This window comes from Anser brachyrhynchus (genome assembly GCF_964034855.1).
Source record: "Anser brachyrhynchus genome assembly, chromosome: 1".
Classification (NCBI taxonomy): domain Eukaryota; kingdom Metazoa; phylum Chordata; class Aves; order Anseriformes; family Anatidae; genus Anser; species Anser brachyrhynchus.
This window is the reverse complement of record NC_137694.1, coordinates 209778990-209795074: the sequence shown is the minus strand read 5'-3', so window position 1 is coordinate 209795074 and position 16085 is coordinate 209778990. Positions and strand designations below refer to the sequence as shown.

Genomic DNA, 16085 nt, shown 5'->3' with positions numbered 1-16085 from the left:
CTCAGATCCCTCGGATTTATTGCCTTAGTGCTTGGAGGGCAGTTGGGTCCAAAGTACAGCACTGCACGTTGCTCCCAGTTCTCAGTGGCATCTCCCTTTACTCAGCCCTACCAGAATCGTGGGTGTTGCTCCTCCAAAATGATGTGTTTTTTGGCTCGTTGGGCTCCATTTGCACTAGGACAAAGGCTTGAGGGCCTCACTAGGTCCAGGCAAGCTGATTCGTATGAATTTATGGACATGGGGCAGCGTCCATAATTGACACAAGAGTATCCAGAGCAAATTTCCCACTCCAGGATCTGCTCCAAAGGTTGGTGGGAAGGTCTTCATGGATTTAACAAATTTGGGAAATGGGCTGCTATGGGGGCAGCAGGGTTGAAAGGCTGGGTTTGCGGTGCAGGGAATGTCCGTGAGCTGTTTTACAAGTCCCTGGGGGTGGGAAGATGAGCGGTGGCTCGGTGTGCAGAGGTGCTTCGTGCCAGACTGCAGAGCTTTTGGAGGTGAGATACATGTGGGTATGGGCTCAGCGCCACTCCCCGAGGAGTGGGGACTGTTGTGGGGGGGGGGCTAAGAGCATGCAGAGCTGTTGCAACTGAAGAATAAATAGCAGCAGGATCCCACCAGGGCTTTGCCTGCTCCTGAACAGCATGTTTAGGACCTGTAGGGGAAAAGCCGTGGATGACACTCGGATATGGATGCTCCTTTGGTGTCCTTGTGACGGGAAGCTGGGTTCTCCAAATTCCTTGGGGATGCCCCATTCACACATTGCTCCCAGCGCTGTGTCGCCTTGTCCCTACCAGTACTCCTCAGCTCCCAAATCTTAGCTCCCTCTTGTTTTCCTGGTCATTTTTATTACTTAAATAGCCTTTCTGAAGCCCTGTGCATGGGAGGAGGCAGGCGAGAGCCCCCACGATCTCCAGGTCACCTCCAGGACAGCTGAAACGCAGCACAAGTGTCCCTGTGGAGGAGGAAAAGGCACAGGGTGACTTCAGGCTTGGAAAATCTGAGGAGGGCCTTGTGCCAGCTTCCTGAAGCCGCTGTCAGCCTGATCCGAGGTGTGATGGACTAAAACGTGGTGTCAGACTTCACCCGGGCCAGGACAACCCAGCCAGGGTGGTCACCTACAAGCTCGGGTAGTCCCCAGCTCTGCGACCAGATATTTTTGCCCTGGCAAGCAAGACGGATGCTTTAATTAGAGGCTGCATATTTTTAGAAGCCGGAAAACCTCAGCGGAGGCTGGGCAACAAGGATAGGCTGGGGTAGGGAGGGGAAGAAGCGGCTGAGCTTCTGTTTGTTCCCAGCTCTGTCTCCTGGAGAGGTGTCAGCATCTCCCCCTCCTTTCCAGCGTGCTGGGAAAGATACTGAGGGTCACTTCCCCCAATCTCCTTCATGTCCAGGGCTTAGGGATAGCACAGGACAACCCGCTTGTCTTTTATTTCATTTCATTTTATTTCAGAAGGCACAGCTCCTGATACCCCAAAGGTCCTTATCTCTGGTCTGTAGGAGCTCTTTCTCCTGGCTGTCAGCCCACAGAAGTCCCTCACTGCCTGATTATGTGGCTGGCTGCACAGCGGCAGTAGGTGCCGTCCCTTTTTTAAAAATAGCTGTGTATTTTCTATTTTGCAGGACGTATTCTTTCCAGCAGGTCTGGTCCACACGTCCTGGCTCAGTCAGGCTGGAAATCGATGACGCATTCTTGCCATGCCAGAAAATCATGTCGTGGGTCTGGAGACAGTCCTTCTGGCTGCCTTGGGACAGCTTTGGGGCAATGAAACCTGCTGCCTAACAAATTTTTTAGAGGGAGCAATGCATTGGGCATGCGGGTATATTCCTGCTGCACCACCCCTGCACATCTCCATCCTTCCCATTTTGAGTGGATGGTGGAATTGGGAGCCTGAATAAAAGGTGAAAATTTTGAGCTGAAACTGGCCCAGCAGATAAATCCTCTGGTGTAATAAGCTGGGATTGGGAGCACCGGCCCTTAACCAGTCTTTTTCTCCCGGTGTTTGTATGCCTGCGTGCACACCTTAAACATCAGAATAAAACCACCCCCCTCCTGCCCCATTCCTACCCTGCACTGCCTCTTACAAACAACATTAAAATAAAATTGGTCTGGATGCTTCTGTGAAAGCGCTGTCCTGCAAAAATCCCCACGAGCTGCAAGGAGAAGGCAATGGGTTTGCGCAGGGGGATGTGCTCCATCCCCTCTTCCTGGGGTCTTGGTGCATCCCAGGAAAATGACTCAGCCTCCAAAAACCAAGCAAGCCTCCCCTGGATCCTTTCCCACCACCTTTTAGCACTGCCGATGCCTGCCCAGCTCTCAGCACCGCGTGCCCCCCTCTGCTTCCTCGTTAGCAGTGGATGCGTGTCACGGACGCTTGCTAGTAATTGACTCGGGCCGTGCTGGGAATTTGAACCTACATTTCAAAGAGATCGTTAACCTCCTTTTCCTTCTCTTTGAACTGCCTCACTTTATTGTAGGTTAAAGGAAACAGACGGCTCCTTCCTCCCAGAGCCTCTTTTGATGGGAGCTTGGCATGTCAGAGCGGGGAGCGCAGGGTGATTGTACCCGTTCCAGGTTTCGGAGGGGTCATGCTGCCTCCTCATTTCAGACGGGGTTGAAGATAAAGGAATGGCCCAGAGATGTCCAAGGGATTGGCAGAGGCATTTAATTCCGGTCACATAGGGCCAAGGAAGGACCACAGATTATTGGTTGCTCACCCAGATGGAAGGCTCAAGGCCCTTTTCTATGGTGGATGTCCTGGATGGGCTTGGCCACACGAACGACCAATTTTCTGACGTGTGTTTCTAAATATTCTTTAAGTCACATAGTGACTGAGGTTGTCCTGACCTTCCTCCCCATTACATCAAAAAAAAAAAAAAAATACACACACACAAAAGAAGTCTTCAGACATGTTCCAGCAAGCTGAACCAACCCATCATTTGACCACACAGCCACTAGCAGAAACATGGCAAGAAGAGCCTGGTGCCATCCTGGTCCCTCTTCGTGGTAACATCTGGACTCTGTGAGAGTCATCTTCATCCACCCTAGGTTCAAAACAGGTGGACTGAAGGCTCCCAAGCACCTCCGAGCATCTTGCCCACTTGCAACCTATAACTCAGCCCTGACCAGGCTGCTAGGGAGGTAAGGGTATGTAGGCCTGTGAGGCGTTGGACTATTAGATTTTAGATTTTTAGACTATTAGATTCAGAAAGCTCTGCCTCAGCAGAACTGAGATCTGCATTGGTACGTCTCCACTGACAACCGGGGTCATCCTTGGGACTATGGTCCTAAAATCCTTGCACTGTTAATGATGCTTAGTGTGTCTCACCACGGTTCCCATGCAGGGTGAATGCAGCTCCTCCCTCGTACCTGTGCAGAGAGGGAAGGTCCCTGGAAGGACAGTGGTGGATCTGCTCAGGGGAGAGCAGAGAAGATATTTCCCACTTACCAAACGTCCCGTGATAGTCCCATCGTGCCCATTTCGCTCATGTTCCTTTATGTCTCAGCCATTGCTTCTGCAGATGTCCAAGCACATGGGGCCAGTTTGCTCTAGGAGAGCAAGATCTGATCCCCCATGCTGTGAGCCCACGCTACAGTAGGGGATTTGTGCTTTTTGGTGGGGCAACTCCACCAGTTTCCTTTTGTGGCCCCATGCAGCCACTGCATCTACTCCTCCATCCCATGCTGGCTGCAGTTCATGCCCACATGGTGCAAAAGATCTCCTCTGGACTTCAGAAGGTGCTCATCTGGATTGTCGGCTTGCATTAGCCATCCTCTTGACCCCTTGGTAGATGCTCTACCAAGCATCTCTGAGTGGCTGGAGTATGTTCGATATACATCTTGTTCAGAAAGTCTTTGAGAGGATCTATCTCAGCACTTTTCTCTCCACCACCTGGGACAGGACCAGGTACGATGGGTAGGAAGAGATCCACGGATGGAACAGAGCTCTGGTGTGTCCCCATGGCTCTACTGCGGTCCCTAATCCAACAACTCCAAGCTGTTAAGTCCCTTTCCACCAATAATTGTCCCTATTTTTTTGCAGGACTTGTCCATACAATGATTACCACAGCTGAGCAAATCCCAGATTTTAACCGAGCCCTGGCCACTGACCATATTGAAACTCTTAGCTTCAGCAGCTGTGGGGGAAAGCATGCCAGTAAAACCCCAGTAAATCGTTTATGCTAATACGTCCCGCTTTGTGCTTGCAGAGAACTAAGTGCACATGGTTACTACAGGTCAGCTAGCACTCATAAAACCTCATTGAGTTGATCAAATATCTGAGAACTCATATTAAAAGCATCAATCAATCTGTCCTGCTGCATAACCTGTGGGATATTTCTGAGGAACAATGTTCCTACAGTCGTTTTTGTTTTACCCGTACGCACCGCAGCTCTTTCTCTCATCTCCTCAGTGATTAAAAAACCTGAAATAATGTAGAGATTTATTTGTCTTAGAGCCATCTAGGACCTGCATCCCAGAGACAGCAGAGGTGAAAATCCCCTTGAATAACAGGAAAGGAGAACACAGAATATATGCCTATAATATCCCAGGGGACATGCCTGCATAATCCTTGGGTGCAGATGTCCTATAATGCTATTTTCAACACCATTTCTTAAGTGTCTTATGTCTGCACCTTGAGCTTCCCAGGACAAATGCTTTTGCACCGCTAGACTGGGAAGGGTCCTGCCCCAGAGGGCTTGCAACCAGAGGAGAGCTCCAAAGGAAATGTTATCAGAGACATCCAGGAAGATTAGGGCTGTGTTTCAGTCTGTTTTCCCAAAGCCTCATTGCAAAGCTTTATTTTTTTCCCGGGTCACTTTAGGAATCCACGTTGGCTTCTTCCAGTCCATATCTGCTGTAAGGTTGTCCTAGTGGTGTGTCAAGAGTTTTGAAAAGTCTGGTGGGCTTCTCACTTCGGAGGCTATTTCACAGCTGGGCTTGAATTCACCAGTGAGCCACCTTTTCAGCCCCAAATATTCCTCACCAGAATATTCTTTTCAGCTTCGCCTTCTCAGCTGTTTCTACACCCACACTCAAGCAGGCCAGTCTCTGCTCCACACGAGTGGGAAAGAGCACTACACAGTGATTTTGAGGTGGGGGGAAAGCGTTTCTCCATGGTAGTTCTGCAAATGTTGTTTGTGGGGTTCCAGCAGTCCCGGAAAAGCAATGGTAAGTCATCTTTGCCTGGAGAGCATCCCCTAATCATAGCCTGTAGTCCATGGGCAACCAGTTTTGGATAATTCTGTCTGGAATTGCTTCAGCTTCCTCCTTTCTGAAGCTAAAATCAGAGCCAGCAAAATCGAAACAGAGAAGCACCACAACTGTCAGGAACCCCATCCTAGTGACAAAGGCGATAGCAAAATTGCAATAACATCCCAGCAAGCGGATGGGAAGGTTGTAGAAATTCCTTTATTTTCTCTCTGCAAGCCACAGGAGAGGACAGAGACCCTCATGCCAGGTCACGTCCCACATTTCAGAGCCACGGATCCCCATCCTTGCTGCAGGAGAGGATCTGGCCGCCTTGTCCCAAGCAGCAGCTCCCCATGGCACAGCGGGGCTGTGCAGTTTCCAGCAGAGCTCTGCAGCCAGCCAAGCACCATTAGCCCAATTTTTTCGTCCAAGCAAGGAAGTCCTGGCTCCTGGCAGGCTTATTAGCTTTGGCACCGACCTCAGTTGAGACCTGGCCAAGGCATTTTGGCTGCAGCTGGACCTGCCTGGCTTGCGTCCCACCAGCTTGGGTCTCTCCCCATCACACTTCCTAGTACCCTCCTGGTTTAACACGGACAGAAGAAGCTTGTGTGCCTGCCCAGCTGAGCGATGGGGATAGCTACGGATTTGGCAGTTAGGGGGCTGTTCAGACTCCAAACGTCCTCTTCAGATATCCAAAGACCCTCGAGATTCAAACACTTCCTTGCAAAGTACGTGGTGCCTGCCCTAGTGGCCACTTGCACACGAGCTTCTTTGAGCTCCTGGTCACCTGGGCACAGGCAGGGATGAATAATTTGTTAGTTGCTTTTATTGCTCATCCTCCCTCCTTCAAACTCCAGACATGTTTGAAAGTCTGGAAGAAATCTGTTCCCAGGGATTGAAATAGTCTCAGAGGCAGGTGGAGGAGAGGACAAAATCTCAGGGCCGACGTGCTCTGGAAATCCAGCACAGGGTAGATCTTCCTCAACTCTATTTCTTTAATCTTCCTGTTTGCTAGAGGAAAAAGAGCACAGCTCAAGGCCACGGCAGTCTCATTGCATGTCTCTCTCTCTTCTCTTCTGGCATCTTCCACCAGAGTTCTCTGGAGCAGAAGCACCCTTGGGATGGCAGCTCTGGGAGCCCAAAGCAAGGTATCACACTGATGTCCTGGGCAGAAATTCTTCCCAGGGCTGGTTTTACCCCATACAGCAGAGAACATCCCATGCCTTTCACACTCTCAGCTCACACCCATAGATTAACTGGTCCATGTCCCATGCCAGCTTGGCATCAGCCAGATTTACCCTTTCTGATGGGAAGGCATCTCCAGTGCTCTTGCAGACGTCTCTAAAGAAGCAAATTTCAGTCTTTATTTTGTTTTTCTCATCGTACAACCCCAGAATCTAACCTGAATCTTCCCTAGCTGCATCCCCAGCTGGTGACTCCTTGTCCTTAACCCCATGGAGGCGGTGAGGAGGTCACAAAATTAACGAGCAATGGTAAATCTCAGCTGTGTTTGAAATGCTGATGGCTGGCTCCCTCATTAACCACCTTCCAGCACCAGGCACAGCCTGGGATGCAGCCGACAGCACTTTTATCAGCTTCACAAGGCACATTAACTGTGGGAATGCTGCTCTTTTCCCAGGTACCTACTGCAGGTTAAGCAGGGAGCAAGCATGGAAAACAAAGGGGATGCTCGGCTGGAGGAGATAAGGGCAGAAATTACCCCATTGTGGTGACCTTGGGTAATCCAGATAAATGCCACTGGCTAGACAGAGGGATTTTGTCAGCCGCACTCAGGATCTCTGTGGACTAGGACAGGCAGAAGTGAGGCTCAGAGGGGATGTGGGGTCTGGCCTCTGGATCAATCTCCTTCACAGCCACAGCAGCAAATTGTAATGCCAATGGGGCACGTCAGGGTGACATGGGACACCTCCGTCTGTTCAGAGCTACGTGCACTCATGGGAGAAATGTGATTAGAGACAACTTCTTTCTCTAAATATCAATATCTCTTCTGGCCCTGAGATAACTCTGTTGGGAGATGTGCCACTGCACCTCCTCACGGTGGTGAATCCCAAGTGTGCTGCCAGGAGGAGTGTCCACTTCTAGCATCGTCAGGGATGCAAGACATTGCAAAATACAAAGCACAGCAAGACTCCGGGAGCACCTGAAGAGAAAGCCTGAAGATCTACTGCTGAAGGAGGCCAGTTTGCTCCCAGCAGCATCCACAGACCTGTCCTTCTGGCCACATGTGTCTTCAGATCATTCATTCAGGCAGCGTCTGCAAGTTCCCTGAGATGCCCTGCATTGATGCTAGATCTCCAGGGGAATTATCATAGCCACCACATTCACGCATTCAAAGAAATGTGACTTCAACAGAGTAGAAAATAGCACCCATCATGGTTAAATGCATGGGAAATGAAGGAGACCACCCACACTCTGCTCTGATGTCAGGCAAAAGCCCTTTCCTCCTGGTATACCTCGATCAGGAATACTGACCTATCTGGGAACAGAGAATGCGTTGTAGCTGAGATTCCGCCCATGGCTCGGGTTAATTTCTTTTTGGCAGAAAAGCTTAGGAAAGCACGTGTGTGGATCCCCTTAAAACCAGGTCAGAAGTTCAGCTGCCTGCATGGATCCATGACCGGACACAACAGCCTGGCTCTGAGGGCACCAACCCTGAGGTCTAGAGGCATCTTTTTAAACTTTTCGTATGTACGGAAGGATCAAAATGTCAGGACCAGTCTGATCTCTGGATGTTCTCAGAAGGATCATAACCATTGGCTCAGAAATCCCTGACAGACCTCTGTAGTCCTAGTGTGGATGAAGGCACCATGACAAGGTGGATGGAGCAGAAAGTTAACCATTTGCAGCAAGGCAGAATTACCTGATGTAATGACATCTTTCAAATCAATACCCTGGATAACTCAGCAGCTGGACTCATAGAGGACCAACCTTATGAACCATTAACATAAAATCTAACAAGTCTTAGAACCTCAGGAGGTGGCATGGGCTGGTACAGGACCCTGGTCCTAGCAACACAGGCAAAGGAAAAGGGTGGGTGAGAGCCATCAGTCCTTAGCAAAACAATAGGGATTGGGATTTCACCAACACGCTTGTAATCTGGACAAGCGCACATACACCTATAAACACAGTCATAGGGCAAAGCAGAAAACCTTCATCAGCATTCATTACGTTTCAGCCTCTGCTGATAAAAGCAGCTGTGGTGGTTTAATACATCTCAGTTGCTCCGAGACATTTTTTCTTTCTTTTCTTCTAAATTGTGTTACATGAGATTAACAAAACATGCATTAAATTGCATCAGAACTGCCCCCCTGACAGATCTTGAAACGTGGCGGTAAAGGGAAGGGGCTACATCCCTTTTCTTGCAGGAGAGCTTATCCCAGACAGCAATGAAGAAGCAGATGGAAGAAGTTCCAGGCACAGAAGAGGCAGGGCTGGGGAGGAGGTGCTATAAGGAGGTATAGGAGGACTTTAAGTGGGCTGAGAAATGGTCAGGGTTTTTGTGAGCAGTTCGGAGGGCTGTGGGATGGGAAATGTACTGGCTGGAGAGCTAGGCTAACACATAGGTGCATCCACAGAAGGAAGGAAAGAGCCAAAGGGGTATTTTCCTAGGGGCAAATACCTCATCAGAGTCTACCTAAAGGGTGAGAGACTGCCTTGGGCTGGGGAAGCGTGAGAGACAGTGGAGCTGATGTGCCAAAAAGAGGCCCACAGGGACCTTGGGCACTGAAAATAAGGAAAGACCCAGCAGATGAAGGCAAATCTTCATGCTTTGAGAGGCAGCAGGTCTAGGGCTGCTGGAAGGTGTGGGGTCAATTCTGCTGGCCCACACACCAGGGGCTGGGGGAATAGCAGAGGGCCAAGGATTTAGATGCACAACGTGTCAACATACGGATTTAGGAACATAACCTTATTCATCAAAGACAGGGCTGAGAGGGATAATTACCTCTGGATATTTACATAGGGGAAAGCTGTCTGATAGCAGGGCAGAGAAGGGGAGGTTCTTCAGTCCTGCTGATAAGGAAAAAAAAGAAAATACAATGGGTATAAGGTAGCACTAGATTAATTCAGCCTTTGAAGTGGACACCAACTCGTTGCTATTTAGGTAATTAAATATTGGAACAGCTTATCAGGGAGGCTGCTGAGTCTCCAGTGTTTCGTATGTTGAAATAAAGATTAGGTATCTGTGAAAGGAGATGCTCTAGTCCAATTTCTGGGAAAAATCTATTTTCTTTGTACTGAAGATCAGATAAAGTAACCTCCCTGGTGCCTTTTGACTATGCAATCTGTAAGGATTCATCTTCATCTGATGCGTGATGTGTCAAGCAAATAAAGGGGAAATGCATAATACAGACTGAGATCCTTGCTCAAGAGCATGCAGCCAATGCTGGGAAGAGAGCTCAAAAATTCCTGGCTCTTATCCCATTAGCCTACTGGAAGATAGATAAGCCTCCACATTTCTTCAAACCTCATATGAATCACAGAACTACTTAGAGGTTTCTGGGTTTGCCTGGTATTTTTATTGCAACAGCAATAAAGAGATGCAGTCTGACTGTGCTAAAACGATAGGGAGTAGAAAGGAAGCCTCTGCCCCAAAAGGGTTTAAAGTCTTGCTGAGGACACAAGGCAAGCAAGAAAGCATTCAGTGGGCTCCCCAGCAGTGCTCCAGCAACTCCATGAGGTCATGCAAGCCACCCTCTGCACCACAGACAAGAGGAAGAAAAGCAGGCAAAGCCTGGAAGAGCAAATAGATGGAGTGTTAATGATGGAGCAAGGGATGCAAGGCCCAACAGATGTGGCCAAAGCCAGGATCGAGCCAAAAGAGGCAAACCACTGGATGGGAAGTGTCATTTGCAGAGAAGTATGGCCAAGAACCACCAAGAACGAGGGATGGGACTCATCTGGCCGCGCAGAGAAGGGCCAAAATATGCCAGATGGAGCAAGTCTTGAAAGTGTCTCTTTTTTCACGCTGATTTTAAAGGGTGACAGGCCTAGCAGGAGACATTAACACCTGATATATCACAAGCCAAGTGAGAAGAACACCAAAACCCTAAAGGAGGCCTAAACTGAAGCAGTCACAACAGCAAGATGTTTCTCTAAGGCAAAGGGCTCTCTCCAGCTCAGATGTGTCTTGTTGTGACAAGAACTTTCAACATAATCTGTCTGGAATAATCTAAAACGAATCTAGTGAGAAAATGGACCAAAAATGCCCACGAAGGCAAGTTGCTATGTGATCGCCTATGCTGGCCGGCTGGGGAGGACGGTCAGAAATCCCAATCCAGCACTGTCAGAAACGCAGCGTGGTAGCCAAAAGTCCAGACTGATGTTTTCCATTTTAATCTCTCTTTAATGGCGTATCTTTAAGAGGAAGGAAAAAGGAAAAATTAAAGCTAAAACATACTAAATAGTCCAGAATTAAAACGAAGTATTTCGTCATGGGCAGAAATGGAACATTAAACGTCAAGCCACAATGAAGTCACTACAGGTTTTTTTTTTAGATTTGGTGTTGGTCTTCTCATTTTGTTGGTTGCTGGTTTTTTTTGTTTCTTTGTTTTGTTTTTTGGTTTTGGTTTTGGTTTGTTTGTTTTTAAACCATTTAGCCGAAACCCCCTTGGAAGACAGTGTTTGCTTCAAACAAAACTTTTTTATTTTTTTAATTTTTTACTGTTATTCTTGATTTCAGTCACTGGACCAAAAAATCCAGTTTCTGCTCAGGTCTCCCAGAGAGCCCTGGGTGTTGGTGATAATGGAGGCCCCTGTTCACCACACACCCCTGCGCAGGCAGGAGCAGAGAGAAGACGGAGTGCTCCTTCCAGCAGCAGCAGCAGCAGCGTGGCAGCAGGGCGAGGGAGGGGATTGTCCCCCTGGGCCCCGCTCTCGGGAGGCCCCCCCTGCAGCGCTGCGTTCAGCTCTGGGCCCAGCACAAGGACACGGAGCTGCTGGAGCGGGCCCGGAGGAGGCCGCGAGGATGCTCAGGGGCTGGAGCAGCTCTGCTGTGGGGCCAGGCTGAGAGAGCTGGGGGTGGTGGGCCTGGGGAAGAGAAGGCCCCGGGGAGAGCTGCCAGCGGCCTGCCAGGGCCTGCAGGGGGGGCAGGGAAGCTGGGGAGGGACTCTTTGTCAGGGCTGGGGGGACAGGACGAGGGGCACCGGCTGGAGCCTGGCAGGGGGGAGGCTTCGGGGAGGCGTTGGGAAGAAGTTCTTCCCTCTGAGGGCGCTGAGGCCCTGGCCAGGGTTCCTTCCAACCCAAACCATTTGGTGATTCTATGACTGAGCCATGCTGGCTTTCCATCTGTCCTTTTTGTGATGTCTCAGGTCCCTAAGACATTTTCACTCTGCTACGCTTCTGCAGCAAGGAATTACGTATTGCATGGAGAACCAAGAAACACCTTTCTGTTAGAGAGAGGGAGAGAGAAGAAAGAAGGGAAGAAAGAAAAAAAGGAAAGGAAAGGAAAGGGAAAGGGAAAGGGAAAGGGAAAGGGAAAGGGAAAGGGAAAGGGAAAGGGAAAGGGAAAGGGAAAGGGAAAGGGAAAGGGAAAGGGAAAGGGAAAGGGAAAGGAAAGGGAAAGGGAAAGGGAAGGGAAAGGGAAGGGAAAGGAAAGGAAAGGAAAGGAAAGGAAAGGAAAGGAAAGGAAAGGAAAGGAAAGGAAAGGAAAGGAAAGGAAAGGAAAGGAAAGGAAAGGAAAGGAAAGGAAAGGAAAGGAAAGGAAAGGAAAGGAAAGGAAAGGAAAGGAAAGGAAAGGAAAGGAAAGGAAAGGAAAGGAAGAAAGGAAAGGAAAGGAAAGGAAAGGAAAGGAAAGGAAAGGAAAGGAAAGGAAAAGGAGAAAAAATAGAAAAACAGGAGAAGAAAAAGGAGAAAAAAAAGAAAAAAAAGAAGGAAAAAAAAGGAGAAAATGAAGAGAAGAAAAAGGAAAAAAAAAAAAAAACAGCTAAAAACACTGGCCCTGTACCTGCCTCTCCATTCAGGGCTTTCAGCCACAGCTGAGATGGAATTACAGCACTGGAGGAAACTCAATGAAATAATGATTACCCTTTGGATTTAATTAGCCCGGAGCTGAGGCAGTGTCGAACAAGCACATCTGTGCGTCAAAACGTTCCTCGTGGTGCCGGGGAGCTCTGACCCAAACCACTCACTGCCTGCCTGTGGGGCTGGGGCGGGCAGGCACAGCACATGCACCCCAAGAAGGACATGGGACAAGGACGGCTCCTCTGATCCTCATATGGCACCATGGCTGATCCTCCAGGAGGATTTGGTCATGCCATGCACTGCACAGATATATCTAGGGAGACATTCCCTGTCCCAACATACCGGGTAGTGACAGAAGGAAAATCAAACCATCATGGGGTTTCATGTTGTCTGCCTTACACGGTACATCCGTCTTCACCCAAGAAGAGCTAAATTTCCCCCCGCCAAAAGAGCCAAAAGTTATTGCTACTTCACAGTGAGCTGGGATGACAGAAGGAGGTATTTTCATGCTGGAGACATGGGAGAACCAGCCCTGAGACATCCAACCTTCTCCAGCCACCACATGGGGAAAGGGCAAAGGGTTTGGTAGGGCTTGGAGAAAGACCCAGACAAGGTGCAGGGCTGAGATGGAAGCTCGGGAGGCAATCACAGGCTCCATCTCCAGTCTGCAGGTGCTTTTCATTTTGCAGAAAAAAATCTAAGAAAGTTTATATCCCCCTTCTTCTGGCCACGAGCACTTTGTTTCTGGTGCAGGACAAGACCTCAAGAGAAGGTTTCTCAAGGGGGCTGTGAAGGAGCACACAAAAACAATTATCTGCAGGCACTTGACTCCCTCTGCTCTCCAAAACTGGTGTCATTAGCTTCCTTGTACTGATGGGGAAACTGAGGCAGACAGCAAAAGGCTGGGGTTGTGTTGTACCCATGACACCTCCCACAATACAAGGCATCAGCAAGAATTAGTTCCTGCCTGTTCACCCACAGTGGACATCCCTGTAAGACCAATCTTGTAATTATAAGGGCCAGTGAGGGAAAGCGTGGCACAGTGAGTAAATTAAGGCAGAATTCATTTGCGGGAAGAAAAAAGACCCTCAGAGGGAATGGCAGGTCTTGGGTTTCTAAGTCAGGCTGCTGCGACCAAGCAGAGAGATGCAGCTCTTTTAATTTTAATTAGCTCTTTCAATTTTAAAAGCATTCATGGTAGTAGCTATCCTTACACCAAGAGCTCCTGTGTGACAACAGTCAGGGAGCTTTCAGAAATTGCTCCTTTCATACCCACAGAACAGAAGCTCAAAACTGGTGTGAGACCAGAATTGAACCACTTTGATCCCAATTTTCTGTTCAGCTGCTCTACGGCATGCACCTCTTCATTTTTATTAGTCACATTTATCCTGCATGTGCTTGCGATGACTTGGGGACAGCAGTGTCCCCTAAATCACAAAGTTCTCTGTTCATTCTTCCATCACCTGCACTCACTGCTCACAGTTTGGCGGGGAAATTGCTTTGTAAATTAAGCTGCTCAGCTGCATGTGCAGCTCTTGATTTTGTTGCACCATGATTCCAATGCCAGACAAGATCCGTGGCACCCAGCAGATGCTTCTTTATCCCTTTCCTTGGAAGGATTTTCCTGGGATTGCCCAGAAGAGGATCCAGCGGGTCATACCTGTGGTTAACAGAGGGCTGACATGCAGTAACAAGGTGTACACTGAATTAGGTTTAAATTAATAACATGGCTACAGGGACTGCTGAGCGCTGGCAGCTGATCTGGGATGGCAGAGAGTCATGGCCTTAGGAAAGAGCCTTACAACTGGTTGAAAAAATTACAGCTAATTGCCCTGTCACAACATTAGCACTGTAGTTTCCAAACACTTGCAACAAAAGACTATTGTCATTTCTGGCAGCTCCCGACATCATCGTGCAGGGCTGAGATTTTCAAATTCAAATTCAAATGCAATGTTTTTTTCCATAGCCTGGCCAAGCATGACTGTTCTGCTGGTTAGAAATACTCAGAGTCCAAGTGTGATTGTTGTTTTTGTCCTGCTAGAAAGATATGCAGGCTTACAACTGGGAAAACAGCCTCTCAGCTCCGAGCAGTTTAAATGGGCCAGAATTATTGCCTTTTTGATAGGTGGGAAGCTAAGAGATTAAGGAACTTACTCTAGTCATCTTCTCACCCGCGTGGCCAAGAGTTGAGTCAGTATCTATTAAAACCTTCCCCGTACAGCTGGTTTTGCTCTTTCCCATGGTCTGCAGGCAAAGAACTTGTAGCTGGAGCTGTTTCTCTAGTGTCAGCCATTAAATCAATTTTATTCCTTTAAAACAAATAGCTGCCTGCTTTGTTAGCCAGCTTGCCATGCTCTCCCTCGTTGCAATAAATAGGATTCCACCCCGGAGAACGAGGGACCTCCATGTGCCGCTCCTAATTAGAAAGGTGGTCAGGAGAAAAGAGGAGGGAATAAATAACCTCCTCATAAATCATTCGCAATGAAAGGGGCGGGGAGGCTAACGATTTTAAATGGATACTTTGGCAATTCCTTTAATGAGAAGGAGCAGGTAATTACATTGACCTTGGAGATCGCATTATTCTCCTTGGGCCAAAGGAGAGAAACGATGAAGGATTGCCTAGTGCTACCTAAGCAAAGGGTGATGCTATAGAAGACTGGCACAGTTAATAGCTATCCAGGGGACAGGGCATTTGTTATGCTGTCTCACTCCTTACCCGCCTCCTAAGTGTTTGTTGTATCTGCCTGGTTTTCCTTGTCTTCTATTTTTTAGATAAGTCAGGGTCCTGGGGTTTGATTACTCACCCCTTCTTGTGGAGGAAAACGCAATGGGGTGGTGGTTGGGTTCTGAGATATTTTTAACATCCAGAATTATAGCCAGAAGCCAACGGGCTTCAGTGGTACCTGCACAACTATGAAATTCTGATTTGTTTGAGAAGACGCCTCTCTGGGACTACTGAGGGTCCCTATGCTGTGAAAGAGCTGAGCACATTGGGTCAAAACCAGAGGTGGAACTGCTCAGGACAAATACAGGGGCAGGAGGTGGTGATTTTTTACCCAGTGTAGACATCTCCATTCAGGCCAGCAGCCCAGATGCAACAGAGGGGAACAGGAACTGCTGTGTGTGATTCAACTCACCCAGAAGTGAAGATCTGAAGGATCCAGATGAATCACCTTGTAGAAGTGCTTATTTCCCTCTGCTGGCTATTAAGAAAGCCCGTGGGGACCGGCTCACCTCTGGGCACCCAGAGGGGTGAAACAAGTCCCACAGTGGGGCTGTTCAAAGAAGCATTTTTTTTTTTACAGCTGTACCCACAGCACTCAAACTTTCTGAGCAAGTGTAAGAAGAAATTACTCCCATTTACCTTCTGATTCCACTTAGTTTCCAGACCTTTTGCAGCTCTACCTGGTTTTCACCCATGGGACAAAGCTGCAGGCAAAGATGGGAAAGGAAATAAAGATATCTACCAAGTTGGTCTCTCTTCTCCCTCGATCCTCATTTTGCTGGTAGCCAGCAAAGGTGTGAGGCCGAAAAAAGAGAAGAATTTAGGAACTAAAGTGAAGCTGTGCAGTGTGTCACTATATGATTGTCTCCTTCAGAAAGAGATGCTTTGGGCAGATGCTGTCAGCCAGGTTTTAATGGTTAGGACTGAAATTCTGCTGCAGAAGAGCCATTTGACAGCTTGACACACCAAAGTTTTGCTCTTTCACATATCACCTGGAAAAGGAGACAGATTTCAGCATCATCTGTCACCTCTTCATTAAAGTATTACCCAGACGAGTGAGTTGTAATAGTCAGGCAGCGGTGAGATGGGATAGCAAAAGGCTGAGGCTCTGATGGAAGCAATATCTGCTACAAGAAATATATAGGGCAGGGTCACATACGAACTTGAATGCCAGATACACTTGAGAGA

At 48.5% G+C, this 16085-nt stretch overlaps 1 long non-coding RNA gene across 1 annotated transcript; it reads right to left on the bottom strand.

The window, feature by feature from the left end:
- Positions 1 to 12480: 12480 nt before the first annotated feature.
- On the bottom strand, positions 12481 to 14579 carry LOC308188376. The gene is made up of 2 exons (XR_013945464.1): positions 14327 to 14579; positions 12481 to 13832 (listed from the first exon to the last, which is right to left on the bottom strand). It is a non-coding gene; the product is annotated as an uncharacterized lncRNA (long non-coding RNA).
- Positions 14580 to 16085: the final 1506 nt, after the last annotated feature.